The sequence below is a fragment of the Pristiophorus japonicus genome, chromosome 7, assembly GCF_044704955.1.
Source record: "Pristiophorus japonicus isolate sPriJap1 chromosome 7, sPriJap1.hap1, whole genome shotgun sequence".
NCBI lineage: Eukaryota > Metazoa > Chordata > Chondrichthyes > Pristiophoridae > Pristiophorus > Pristiophorus japonicus.
This window is the reverse complement of record NC_091983.1, coordinates 5,847,614-5,860,713: the sequence shown is the minus strand read 5'-3', so window position 1 is coordinate 5,860,713 and position 13,100 is coordinate 5,847,614. Positions and strand designations below refer to the sequence as shown.

Sequence of the window (13,100 nt, the reverse complement as noted above, 5' to 3'; positions counted from 1 at the left end):
CACAGCTAGGGGATTTGGGTATAGGAGCAGGAAGGACTTACTGCAGTTGTGCAGGACCTTGGTGAGGACACACCTGGAATATTGTGTACAGTTTTGGTCTCCTAATCTGACGAAATACATTCTTGCTATTGAGGGAGTGCAGCGAAGGTTCACCAGACTGATTCCCGGGATGGCAGGAATGACATATGAGGAGAGACTGGATCGACTGGGCTTGTATTCACTGGAGTTGAGATGAATGAGAGGGGGATCTCATAGAAACATATAAAATTCTAACGGGGTTGGAAAGGTTAGAGGCAGGAAGAATGTTTCCGATGCTGGGGAAGTCCAGAACCAGGGGTCACAGTCCAAGGATAAGGGGTAAGCCATTTAGGACCGAGGTGAGGAGAAACTTCTTCACTCAGAGAGTTGTTAACCTGTGGAATTCTCTACCGCAGAAATTTGATGAGGCCAGTTCGTTAGATATATTCAAAAGGGGGTTAGATATGACCCTTACGGCTAAAGGGATCAAGGGGTATGCAGAGAAAGCAGGAAAGGGAGAAAGGGATACTGAGGTTGAATGATCAGCCATGATATTATTGAATGGTGGTGAAGGCCCGAAGGGCCGAATGGTCTACTCTGGCACCAAATTTCTATGTTGCATGGAATCTGGACCCTTTGTCAGGGCAGAAATGATGTTGATATTATTTTTCTGAACCTACTGTGGCTATTCTCTTTGAAGATGTTGGATCTTCTCCCTTGTTTGGACCTTCAGCCATGGTGGTGACAGCGTTCCCAGATTCCGATGCTCTGTAATAAATATAATGTTAATAAGAGGGTTAGATGGATATATTACAAAGAGGAGAACGTTACTTTGTTAAACATGATACCCAGTCCCTCCTCCCTCATCGCTACAACAGCGGTTAGCTCTAGGATCGAGCATTTCCCGAGTGTTACGATCAACTCTCCACATCACGTGTGACACAGTGAAATCCAGTGAGTCCCGCTGATCTCCACAACACAGTCCCCACGGGCTCCCGTCGGCCGAGCCTCTGCACTGGGAGCACCAATTGGTGAGATTTACTGACAGTGCAGGTCCAAACCAGCCTTATTTCCGAGGTAGGGAATATTCTGCAGGGAAATGTGGAGTGGGTGATCATTGATGAATTAAACAATCCTTCACTCGGTTTTACAAAGTCTGGCGGTATTGTATTATTTTTATTCACAGATTTGTGTTTAATATTTTTGATTTGTTCAGTTGTGATATTAAATTATGGCTTTTTATGATTATTATATCTAGCCACATACACAATATATAGCTGGGTGTAATTCCTCTGGTCTCTATGTGCAGTGACATTGTCCGTGTGTTCAGGGAGATGTGACCTGGTTGCTGCTTCTATTTGAATATATTGACCATATCTCTCATGGTGTCAGCACCTGACCAATGAGCACTGTAGGAGGTGAGGACATTTCCCACTGTTCCACTGATATTAACACTAATGTAGAATGAATTGTGTACTTTCAGTCAGGGGATACATAACATTGATTTGTTTCACTATCATTTGATATCTTACAATCTCAAAACACCATAAATATATAATTAGTAGATTTAGCTGCTGGTTTACAATCACAATTCTCCACTTGTGTGTGTGCAGTCACACGCTCACCCATGTTAACTGTCAGCATCCTTTCCTTTCCCCACTGTGGAAATGCAAGCGATTCAGTCTCGGATCAGTAATTTCTCCAAACAGAAGTTGAAGTTATTCTCTGGCATTAATTTGTGAGGAGTTAGGAAATGAGCAACAGGGTTTTGGATGAGTGCAAGTTTATGGAGGGTGTAAGAAGGGAGGCCAGCCAGAAGAACGTTGGAATAGTCAAGTCTAGAGGTAGCAAAGGCATGGATAAGGGTTTCAGCAACAGATGGTTCACCTGCTGTTGTTCCTCAGTCTGCAACCCCTGTTCATTTCCAGCTGTAGACCTTTCACTTCATCATTTACCCAAGATCTAATTATGCGAGACAGGAAATTAGATAAATATTGATAGTGACGTGGATTGGGACTCCCTCTGACCTTTTTCCCCAGTCTATCCCCAGGACCAGTGTGTATCTGAGTAAATGGGACTCTCTCTGACCTTTCGCCCCTATCGATGTATGGAAGCTCTTTGAATCAATAATTTTCTCTATTTGGTGCTCTCACAATCCCGGGCTGGTTCACCTGGTGTTGTTCCTCAGTCTACAATCCCTGTTAGGTCCACAGCTGGAATTTTCTCAAGCACTCCTACATTCACCGGGACATCTAATCAGGACAGAAAATGAGAACAATATTATCGGTGTGAAATAGAGTGCGATGTTAACCTACCCTGTAGTTACTGGTCGAAACAAAACATTGATGTAAAAATAATTCCATATTCCGCGGTTAGAGACTCCTCATATACCGGCCGTGCATTTTCCAGGAGTAGGTCACATATTAAAGATAGAAACATAGAAAATAGGTGCAGGAGTAGGCCATTCGGCCCTACTAGCCTGCACCGCCATTCAATAAGTTCATGGCTGATCATTCACCTCAGTACCCCTTTCCTGCCTTCTCTCCATACCCCTTGATCCCTTTAGCCCAAAGGGCCATATTTAACTCCCTTTTGAATATATCCAATGAATTGGCCTCAACAACTTTCTGCGGCAGAAAATTCCACAGGTTCACAATTCTCTGAGTGAAGAAGTTTCTCCTCATCTCGGTCCTAAATGGCTTACCCCTTATCCTTAGACCCCCGGTTCTGGACTTCCCCAACATCGGGAACATTCTTCCTGCATCTCACCTGTCCAGTCCCGTCAGAATCTTATATGTTTCTATGAGATCCCCTCTCATTCTTCTAAACTCCAGTGAGGATAAGCCCAGTCGATCCAGTCTTTCCTCATATGTCAATCCTGTCATCCCTGGACTCAGTCTGGTGAACCTTCGCTGCACTCCCTCAATAGCAAGAATGTCCTTCCTCAGGTTAGGAGACCAAATCTGTACACAATACTCCAGGTGTGGCCTCACCAAGGCCTTGTACAACTGTAGTAAGACATCCTTGCTCCTGTACTCAAATCCCCTCGCTATGAAGGCCAGCATCCGCTATCTACAATCACTGCCCATTCCTTTCTATTCCTGGCTGAAGCCCATCCAGGACACACCGGCCCAGCCTCCACCTGTCTGTCTGTCCCTCGGGTTTTGCTTTCTCCCAGTGACACCTCAGGCAGAGAGAGCTGACAGACAATATATGCAGCCCAGACACTCAGCAACTTCCCGGGAGCGTGGGCCAGCTTTAATAACACTGATTAACAAGGGCCCTCCCCTCCCCCCCTCTCCCACTCCCTCCCCCCCTCTCCCACTCCCCCTCCCTCCCCCTCCCTCTCCCCACTCTCCCTCCCCCTCTCCCCACTCCCCCACTCTCCCTCCCACTCCCCCACCTCCTCCCTCTCCCACCCCCTCCCCCTCCCTCTCCCACCCCCTCCCCCTCCCTCTCCCCACTCCCCCACTCTCCCTCCCACTCCCCCTCCTCCTCCCTCTCCCACCCCCTCCCCCACTCCCCCTCCTCCTCCCTCTCCCACCCCCTCCCCCACTCTCCCCCACTCTCCCTCCCACTCCCCCTCCTCCTCCCTCTCCCACCCCCACTCACTCCCCCTCCCCACTCCCTCCCCCACTCCCACTCCCCCTCCCACTGTCTGGGGCTCTCTCTGTGTCCGGACAGACAACAATGGGACATCCAACTCGCTCTCAATTCCTGTCTGACAGAGGGACCGCCCACCGTGTGAGGTCACAGCCCCGCCCCCGTAACCCGGGCAACCATCCTGTGCCTGCCCGTCACTCTCACACCGGCCCCGCCCCCGTAACCCGGGCAACCATCCTGTGCCTGCCCGTCACTCTCACACCGGCCCGCGGCACACACCACGCAGAGCCCGCCCGCCGGCCCGCGGGATACCCGGACCCCCCGCGGGGGGGACACTGCCGGGGGCTCACACCGGGAAGTGAGCGAGAGAGCCCCAGAGGGAGGAGCAGCGCTCGGCCATTAACCCGGACACTGAGCCCGAGCGCTCGGCCCCGGTTCCCACACATTGTCCAACCGCTGTTCGCAGCAAACCGCGCTGCATCCGGGGACTCGGGTGGGCGGGGCCGCACCGAGCATGCGCACTGCGGCCACACAGCGCGAACCCTGGCTGAGTCCTCCCGGCCTATTGGCTGCACACAGCAGAGTGACAGCCCCTTGCACCAATCGCAGGTCCGCTCCGCCACAGTGCCTTGGAACTGTAAATATTCAATAATTCAACCTTGACATAGTTTCCAGGGGTTTGCTCACACCACAGCCTCATCTCCACTGCTCCATAGTCTGCAAAGGCCACTGACAACCGTGATTCTATCTTAACATAACTCCCGGGAACATCCTTACGTTCTGGCACTGTCACAGAACACTAATACTGAAATCCACAACTATTGTTCACTCCCCTCAAAATGTAAGAATCAGGATCATTTTGCTGCAAGTCCTATGCAAACCCAAGCCCTGTCCTATAGTTTATAGATCACTGCACCCAGAAGTATAATGACAGCCGCTGCATAGGAACATCATTGCCTCCAAGTCATGCCATCCCGACAGGGATATATAAACGCTGTTCCGTCATCGTCGCTGGGTCAAAATCATGGAACTTTCTGTCCCAACTGTTATATTAATTCTCTCGAATGTCATATCGCCATATTTCCCACCCTCCAGTCACATCAGCTGATACACTTCCCACTGCTCCATTCACCCGCTCTGTAAAACCGTTGTTATTGATGGGTTCAGGTTGCGGCCGTCCCTTCCCTTCTCCCTGAACTCACTCTAGTGCCACAAGAACGTGAGCCCCTCCCTCCTCCTCCAGCCCCACATTGACCTGCCTCACATTTCCCTCCATAAGCAGCCCAGTGCAAACCCATCCGGAGACCATCACAATGAGGCCCTGTCTTTTCGTCTAGTGCCTCAGTCTTAATATTTCCTCTATAAACGTGTTACTGGTTCCGACCATGGCATTTTGTGCTTTATTTTCCCTTCCCATAGATGGTCCCACCTATTCTCGGATGTTCATCCCTCTGGCACCATGGCGGCAACTTATCATTCGGGCCCTGCTCAGGGCTGCAGAAAAGGCCGTCTAATTCCCCTGACTATAGAATCTCCCATCAGTATCGCTCTCCTATTCCTGTGCCCCACCTGCCTCTGACCCCCGCCCTACCCGGGGTGACCTCTTGCTGCAGTATTCTCAGGAAGACCACCCCGAGTCAGTGCCTCTATCCACCTCACAGTCCTCAATACCGGGTCTCTATTGGACAGTCCCAGTACTCAGGAGCTCTCTCCACCTGAGACCACTGTTCCCTCCAAGTTGCACTAATCCCTGAACTCCTGCGCAATTCAATTGAAATGCCACACAGAGACCTGGACAGCAGCTTGAACTGGGCTGGGGCCCAATATACAATGGCTCCTGGAATCCACACAGCATTGTTTTTGAGTCTTGCGACCACAGAGCCAATCCCAATGGCAGCTCTTGAATTGTGTGTTCTGATGGTTGATGGGTGGCTGTATAACGCCGGGAGGGGTTTGGTTTTCTCCCCTGATCTTTCAGCAGGACACCGGGAGGATCCGCCACGCTCTGATTATTTGTCTTTGTCGCCTCTGAGCTTATTGTGGAATACCGCAGATGTGCATGTGCAGTATCCAGTTGGGACATACTTCCGTATGAAAGTCAAGGGATCTGTTGGTGGCCGGGTCGGGGGGAAAGAGAGAGAGAGAGAGAGAGAGAGAGAGCGAGTGTGACTGAGACTGGAGGGGAGAAAGAGAGAGACTGGAGGGAGAGAGAGTGAAAGACAGACAGACAGAGAGAGACTGGGGAGAGAGAAAAAGGAATAGATAGGGATCGAGAGATAAGAACAGAAATAAATAGATTGAGAAGCAGAAAGAGAGAGAGGGAGTGTGAGAGAGAGAGACTGGGGGAGGGGAGAGAAAGAGAAAGAATTAGAGAGACCTGGGGTTCCTTGTGCATGAAATCCCAAAAAGTTAGTTTGCAGGTGCAGCAGGTAATCAGGAAGGCGAATGGAATGTTGGCCTTCATTGCGAGAGGGATGGAGTACAAAAGCAGGGAGGTCCTGCTGCAACTGTACAGGGTATTGGTGAGGCCACACCTGGAGTACTGCGTGCAGTTTTGGTCACCTTACTTAAGGAAGGATATACTAGCTTTGGAGGGGGTACAGAGACGATTCACTAGGCTGATTCCGGAGATGAGGGGGTTACCTTATGATGATAGATTGAGTAGACTGGGTCTTTACTTGTTGGAGTTCAGAAGGATGAGGAGTGATCTTATAGAAACATTTAAAATAATGAAAGGGATAGACAAGATTAGAGGCAGAGAGGTTGTTTCCACTGGTAGGAGAGACTAGAACTAGAGGGCACAGCCTCAAAATACGGGGGAGCCAATTTAAAACCGAGTTGAGAAGGAATTTCTTCTCCCAGAGGGTTGTGAATCTGTGGAATTCTCTGCCCAAGGAAGCAGTTGAGGCTAGCTCATTGAATGTATTCAAGTCACAGATAGATAGATTTTTAACCAATAAGGGAATTAAGGGTTATGGGGAGCGGGCGGTTAAGTGGAGCTGTGTCCACGGCCAGATCAGCCATGATCTTGTTGAATGGCGGAGCAGGCGCGAGGGGCTAGATGGCCTACTCCTGTTCCTAATTCTTATGTTCTTATGTAGAGAGCTAGGAATAGAGAGAGTCGGGGAAAGATTCAGAGAGGTGAGAGACAGAGGGGGGGGGAGATAGGGAGAGACAGAGAAAGATGGAGAGAGAGGGTGTAGTCCGATCCCAGAGACTGAGCACTGACTGCACATTAGAACAACACAGGTGACCTATTTGTTTACTGAAAAAGACACAAAATACTTTGATTAAATTGATGTACAATTTCGATTTGGAATAAATGATTGAAATAGGAGATTAAAAATTGAGAGTACAATGAAGTTTGTTTCCCACTATTTAATTGGAAAGTAAGGGTAAGGAGTAAACATAGAAACATAGAAAATAGGTGCAGGAGTTGGCCATTTGGCCCTTCGAGCCTGCACCACCATTCAATAAGATCATGGCTGATCATTCCCTCAGTACCCCTTTCCTGCTTTCTCTCCATGCCCCTTGATCCCTTTAGCCGTAAGGGCCATATCTTACTCCCTCTTGAATATATCCACTGAACTGGCATCAACAACTCTCTGCGGCAGGGAATTCCACAGGTTAACAACTCTCTGAATGAAGAAGTTTCTCCTCATCTCAGTCCTAAATGGCCTACCCCTTATCCTTAGACTGTGTCCCCTGATTCTGGACTTCCCCAACATCGGGAACATTCTTCCGGCATCTAACCTGTCCAGTCCCATCAGAATCTTATACGTTTCTATGAGATCCCCTCTCATCCTTCTAAACTCCAGTGTATACAGGCCCAGTCGATCCAGTCTCTCCTCATATGTCAGTCCTGCCATCCCGGGAATCAGTCTGGTGAACCTTCGCTGCACTCCCTCAATAGCAAGAACGTCATTCCTCAGATTTGGAGACCAAAACTGAACACAATATTACAGGTGAGGCCTCACTAAGGCCCTGTACAACTGCAGTAAGACCTCCCTGCTCCTATACTCAAATCCCCTAGCTATGAAGGCCAACATACCATTTGCCTTCTTCACCGCCTGATGTACCTGCATGCCAACTTTCAATGACTGATGTACCATGACACCCAGGTCTCATTGCACCTCCCCTTTCCTAATCTGCTGCCATTCAGATAATATTCTGCCTTTGTGTTTTTGGCACCTAAGTGGATAACCTCACATTTATCCACATTATACTGCATCTGCCACACGTTTGCCCACTCACCTAACCTATCCAGGTCACCCTGCAGCTTTTCAGCATCCTCCTCACAGCTCACACCGCCACCCAGCTTAGTGTCATCTGCAAATTCGGAGATATTACACTCAATTCCCTCATCCAAATCATTAATGTATATTGTAAATAGCTGGGGACCCAGCACTGAGCCCTGCAGCACTCCACTAGTCACTTCCTACCATTCTGAAAAGGACCCGTTTATCCTGACCTCTGCTTCCTGTCTGCCAACCAGTTCTCTATCCACGTCAATACATTACCCCCAATACCATGTGCATTAATTTCTTGTGTGGGACCTTATCAAAAGCCTTTTAAAAGTCCAAATATACCATATCCACTGGTTCTCCTTTGACCACGCTACCTGTGACATCCTCAAAAAATTCTAGACGATTTGTCAAGCAGGATTTCCCTTTCATAAATCTATGCTGACTTGAACCGATCCTGTCACTGCTTTCCAAATGTACGGCTATTTCATCTTTAGTAATTGATTCCAACATTTTCCCCACTACTGATGTCAGGCTAACCGGTCTATAATTACCCGTTTTCTCTCTCCCTCCTTTCTTTAAAAGTGGTGTTACATCAGCTACCCTCCAGTCCATAGGAACTGACCCAGAGTTGATAGACTGTTGGAAAATGATCACCAATGCATCCACTATTTCTAGGACTACTTCCTTAAATACTCTGGGATGCAGACTATCAGGCCCCGGGGATTTTTCGGCCTTCAATCCCAATTTCCCTAACACAATTTCCCGCCTAATAAGGATTTCCTTCAGTTCCTCGGTCTCCCTAGACCCTCGGTCCCCTAGTATTTCCTGAAGATTATTTGTGACTATAGAAATGTAAAGAGGAAAAGGTTAGTAAAGACAAACATAGGTCCCCTGCAGTCAGAATCAGGGGAAGTCATAACGGGGAACAAAGAAATGGCAGACCAATTGAACAAGTACTTTGGTTCGGTATTCACTAAGGAGGACACAAACAACCTTCCGGATATAAAAGGAGTCAGAGGGTCTAGTAAGAAGGAGGAACTGAGGGAAATCCTTATTAGTCGTGAAATTGTGTTGGGGAAATTGATGGGATTGAAGGCCGATAAATCCCCAGGGCCTGATGGACTGCATCCCAGAGTACTTAAGGAGGTGGCCTTGGAAATAGCGGATGCATTGACAGTTATTTTCCAACATACCATAGACTCTGGATCAGTTCCTATGGAGTGGAGGGTAGCCAATGTAACCCCACTTTTTAAAAAAGGAGGGAGAGAGAAAACAGGGAAACAGCCTGACATCGGTAGTGGATAAAATGATGGAATCAATTATTAAGGATGTCATAGCAGTGCATTTGGAAAAAGGTGACATGATAGGTCCAAGTCAGCATGGATTTGTGAAAGGGAAATCATGCTTGACAAATCTTCTGGAATTTTGTGAGGATTTTTCCAGTAGAGTGGACAAGGGAGAACCAGTTGTTGTGGTGTATTTGGACTTTCAGAAGGCTTTTGACAAGGTCCCACACAAGAGATTAATGTGCAAAGTTAAAGCACATGGGATTGGGGGTAGTGTGCTGACGTGGATTGAGAACTGGTTGGCAGACAGGAAGCAAAGAGTATGAGTAAATGGGTACTTTTCAGAATGGCAGGCAGTGACTAGTGGGATACCGCAAGGTTCTGTGCTGGGGCCCCAGCTGTTTACATTGTATATTAATGATTTAGACGAGGGGATTAAATGTAGTATCTCCAAATTTGCGGATGACACTAAGTTGGGTGGCAGTGTGAGCTGCGAGGAGGATGCTATGAGGCTGCAGAGTGACTTGGATATGTTAGGTGAGTGGGCAAATGCATGGCAGATGAAGTATAATGTGGATAAATGTGAGATTATCCACTTTGGTGGCAAAAACAGAGAGACAGAATATTATCTGAATGGTGACAGATTAGGAAAAGGGAAGGTGCAACGAGACCTGGGTGTCATGGTACATCAGTCATTGAAGGTTGGCATGCAGGTACAGCAGGCGGTTAAGAAAGCAAATGGCATGTTGGCCTTCATAGCGAGGGGATTTGAGTACAGGGGCAGGGAGGTCTTACTACAGTTGTACAGGGCCTTGGTGAGGCCACAGCTGGAGTATTGTGTACATTTTTGGTCTCCTAACTTGAGGAAGGACATTCTTGCTATTGAAGGAGTGCAGCGAAGGTTCACCAGACTGATTCCTGGGATGGCAGAACTGACATATCAAGAAAGAGTGGATCAACTGGGCTTGTATTCACTGGAGTTCAGAAGAATGAGAGGGGATCTCAGAGAAACGTTTAAAATTCTGACGGGTTTAGACAGGTTAGATGCAGGAAGAATGTTCCCAATGTTGGGGAAGTCCAGAACCAGGGGTCACAGTCTAAGGATAAGGGGTAAGCCATTTAGGACCGAGATGAGGAGAAACTTCTTCACCCAGAGAGTGGTGAACCTGTGGAATTCTCTACCACAGGAAGTTGTTGAGGCCAATTCACTAAATATATTCAAAAAGGAGTTAGATGAAGTCCTTACTACTAGGGGGATCAAGGGGTATGGCGAGAAAGCAGGAATGGGGTACTGAAGTTGCATGTTCAGCCATGAACTCATTGAATGGCGGTGCAGGCTCGAAGGGCCGAATAGCCTACTCCTGTACCTATTTTCTATGTTTCTATGTGTCTTCCTTCATGGACAGAATCAAAGTATTTGTTTAACTGGTCTGCCATTTCTTTGTTCCCTATTATAAATTCACCTAAATCTGACTGCAAGGGATCTACGTTTGTTTTCACTAATCTTTTTCTCTTCACATATTTATAGAAGCTTTTGCAGTCAGTTTTTATGTTCCCAGCAAGCTTCCTTTCATACGCTATTTTCCCCCTCCTAATTAAACCCTTTGTCCTCCTCTGTTGTATTACTAAATTCTCCCAGTCCTCAGGTTTGCTGCTTTTTCTGGACAATTTATATGCCTCTTCCTTGGATTTAACACTATCCTTAATTTCCCTTGTTAGCCACGGTTGAGCCACCTTCCCCGTTTTATTTTTACTCCAGACAGGGATGTACAATTGTTGAAGTTCATCCATGTGATCTTTAAATGTTTGCCATTGCCTATCCACCGTCAACCCTTTAAGTATCACTCGCCAGTCTATTCTAGCCAATTCACGTCTCATACCATCGAAGTTACCTTTCCTTAAGTTCAGGACCCTAGTTTCTGAATTAACTGTGTCACACTCCATCTTAATAAAGAATTCTACCATATTATGGTCACTCTTCCCCAAGCGGCCTCGCACAAGATTGCTAATTATTCCTTTCTCATTACACATCACCCAGTCTAGGATGGCCAGCCCTCTAGTTGGTTCCTCGACATATTGATCTAGAAATTCATCCCTAATATACTCCAGGAAATCCTCCTCCACCACATTGCTACCAGTTTGGTTAGCCCAATCAATATGTAGATTAAAGTCGCCCATGATAACTGCTGTACCTTTATTGCACGCATCCCTAATTTCTTGTTTGATGCTGTCCCCAACCTCACGACTACTGTTTGGTGGTCTGTACACAACTCCCACTAGCGTTTTCTGCCCTTTGGTATTCCGTAGCTCCACCCATATCAATTGCACATCATCCAAGCTAATGTCCTTTCTTACTATTGCATTAATTTCCTCTTTAATCAGCAACCGACCCCACCTCCTTTTCCTTTCTGTCTATCCTTCCTAAATGTTGAATACCCCTGGATGTTGAGTTCCCAGCCTTGGTCACCCTAGGGCCATGTCTCCGTGATGCCGATTACATTCTATCCGTTAACTGCTACCTGCGCAGTTAATTGATCCACCTTATTCTGATTACTCCTCGCATTGAGGTACTGAGCCTTCAGGCTTGTCTTTTTAACACTTTTTGCCTCTTTAGAATTTTGCTGTAATGTGACCCTTTTTGCCCTGGGTTTCTCTGCCTCCACTTTTACTTTCCTTCTTTCTATCTTTTGCTTCTGCCCCCATTCTACTTCCCTGTCTCCCTGCATAGGTTCCCATCCCCCTGCCATATTAGTTTAACTCCTCCCAAAACAGCATTAGCAAACAATCCCCCTAGGACATTGGTTCCGATCCTGCCCAGGTGCAGACCGTCTGGTCTGTACTGGTCCCACCTCCCCCAGAACTGGTTCCAATGTCCCAGGAATTTGAATCCCTCCCTTCTGCACCACTCCTCAAGCCATTCAGGACCGAGATGAGGAGAAACTTCTTCACTCAGAGAGTTGTTCGCCTGTGGAATTCTCTTCCGCAGAGAGTTGTTGATGCCAGTTCGTTAGATATGGCCCTTACGGCTACAGGGATCAAGGGGTATGGAGAGAAAGCAGGAAAGGGGTACCGAGGTGAATGATCAGCCATGGTCTTCTTGAATGGCACTGCAGGCTCAAAAGGCTGAATGGCCTACTACCCTGCCTATTTTCTATGTTTACCTAAAATAATTGAACTTTCTGTGATAAGAGCAGGGATTAATATTGCGACGTATATTTGAGAGAAAAACATTCGAAGTTAAATTCGTAAATGAACATCTTTACGTCAACATAATAGTAAACATTTCCCAGTCAGTCTGATTGATTCTCCTGTCCGGAAGAAAGATGAATGGTTATTTCTGTTCAATCATAGCTTTTTCTGTTTTTGTTTTTAATTCGGTGACGCAAACTGTGTATGTGTTTTTCTGCATTTATAACATGTTTCATGTGGAGTGTGTTGGCTTAAGAAGTTGTTTATTAATGGAAGTGATTGAAGTTGGCAATACGGAAACCCATTTTTGTTCAGTTCTTTTTAATACTGTGAACTAAAGAACTATAGCTCTTTATATTTGTTGGTTGACTGCTTGCATTGTGATTAATATTCTAATATTCTATGGCACGTCCGTGCCATAGAAAGCCGCTGCTCCTGCATGAGAGATGGGCTAACACGCCGAATAGTTTCAAATTAATACTAATCGCATGTATAGATATGTATCTTTCAGCTCACTTTGGGCTTTTTGGATTAATTGTCGATGAATAGCTGTGTAACTGTGTGATCTTCCTGAAGTGTTAATGCGTTATTATGCAGTTCCTTTATATCCCACTCATTTCTGACAAGTATTTTTTTGAAATAAAAGTTTGTACATGACAAACTAAAAGATCTTAATTAATTCTACCATAAAAACCTTGCAGAATGGCCATGTAAATTACAATTTTATTCAATATAAATGTGAGGTGGTAAATTTTGG

General features: G+C 46.7%; 1 protein-coding gene across 11 annotated transcripts in view; it reads right to left on the bottom strand.

The window, feature by feature from the left end:
- Positions 1 to 13,100, bottom strand: part of LOC139267039 (uncharacterized) — a 126,579-nt gene that overhangs the window by 110,887 nt on the left and 2,592 nt on the right. For 6 of the 11 annotated variants that reach the window (XM_070884723.1, XM_070884737.1, XM_070884736.1 and 3 more), the window contains exons 1-2: positions 2,334 to 3,267; positions 699 to 786 (exon numbers count right to left, since the gene is read on the bottom strand). The gene's annotated coding sequence lies outside the window, so the exon portion shown is untranslated. Of the gene's footprint in view, positions 1 to 698; positions 787 to 2,106; positions 2,271 to 2,333; positions 3,268 to 5,412; positions 5,749 to 13,100 lie in introns of those variants that run through there. The other 5 variants (XM_070884727.1, XM_070884728.1, XM_070884729.1 and 2 more) reach the window with 4 other exon arrangements.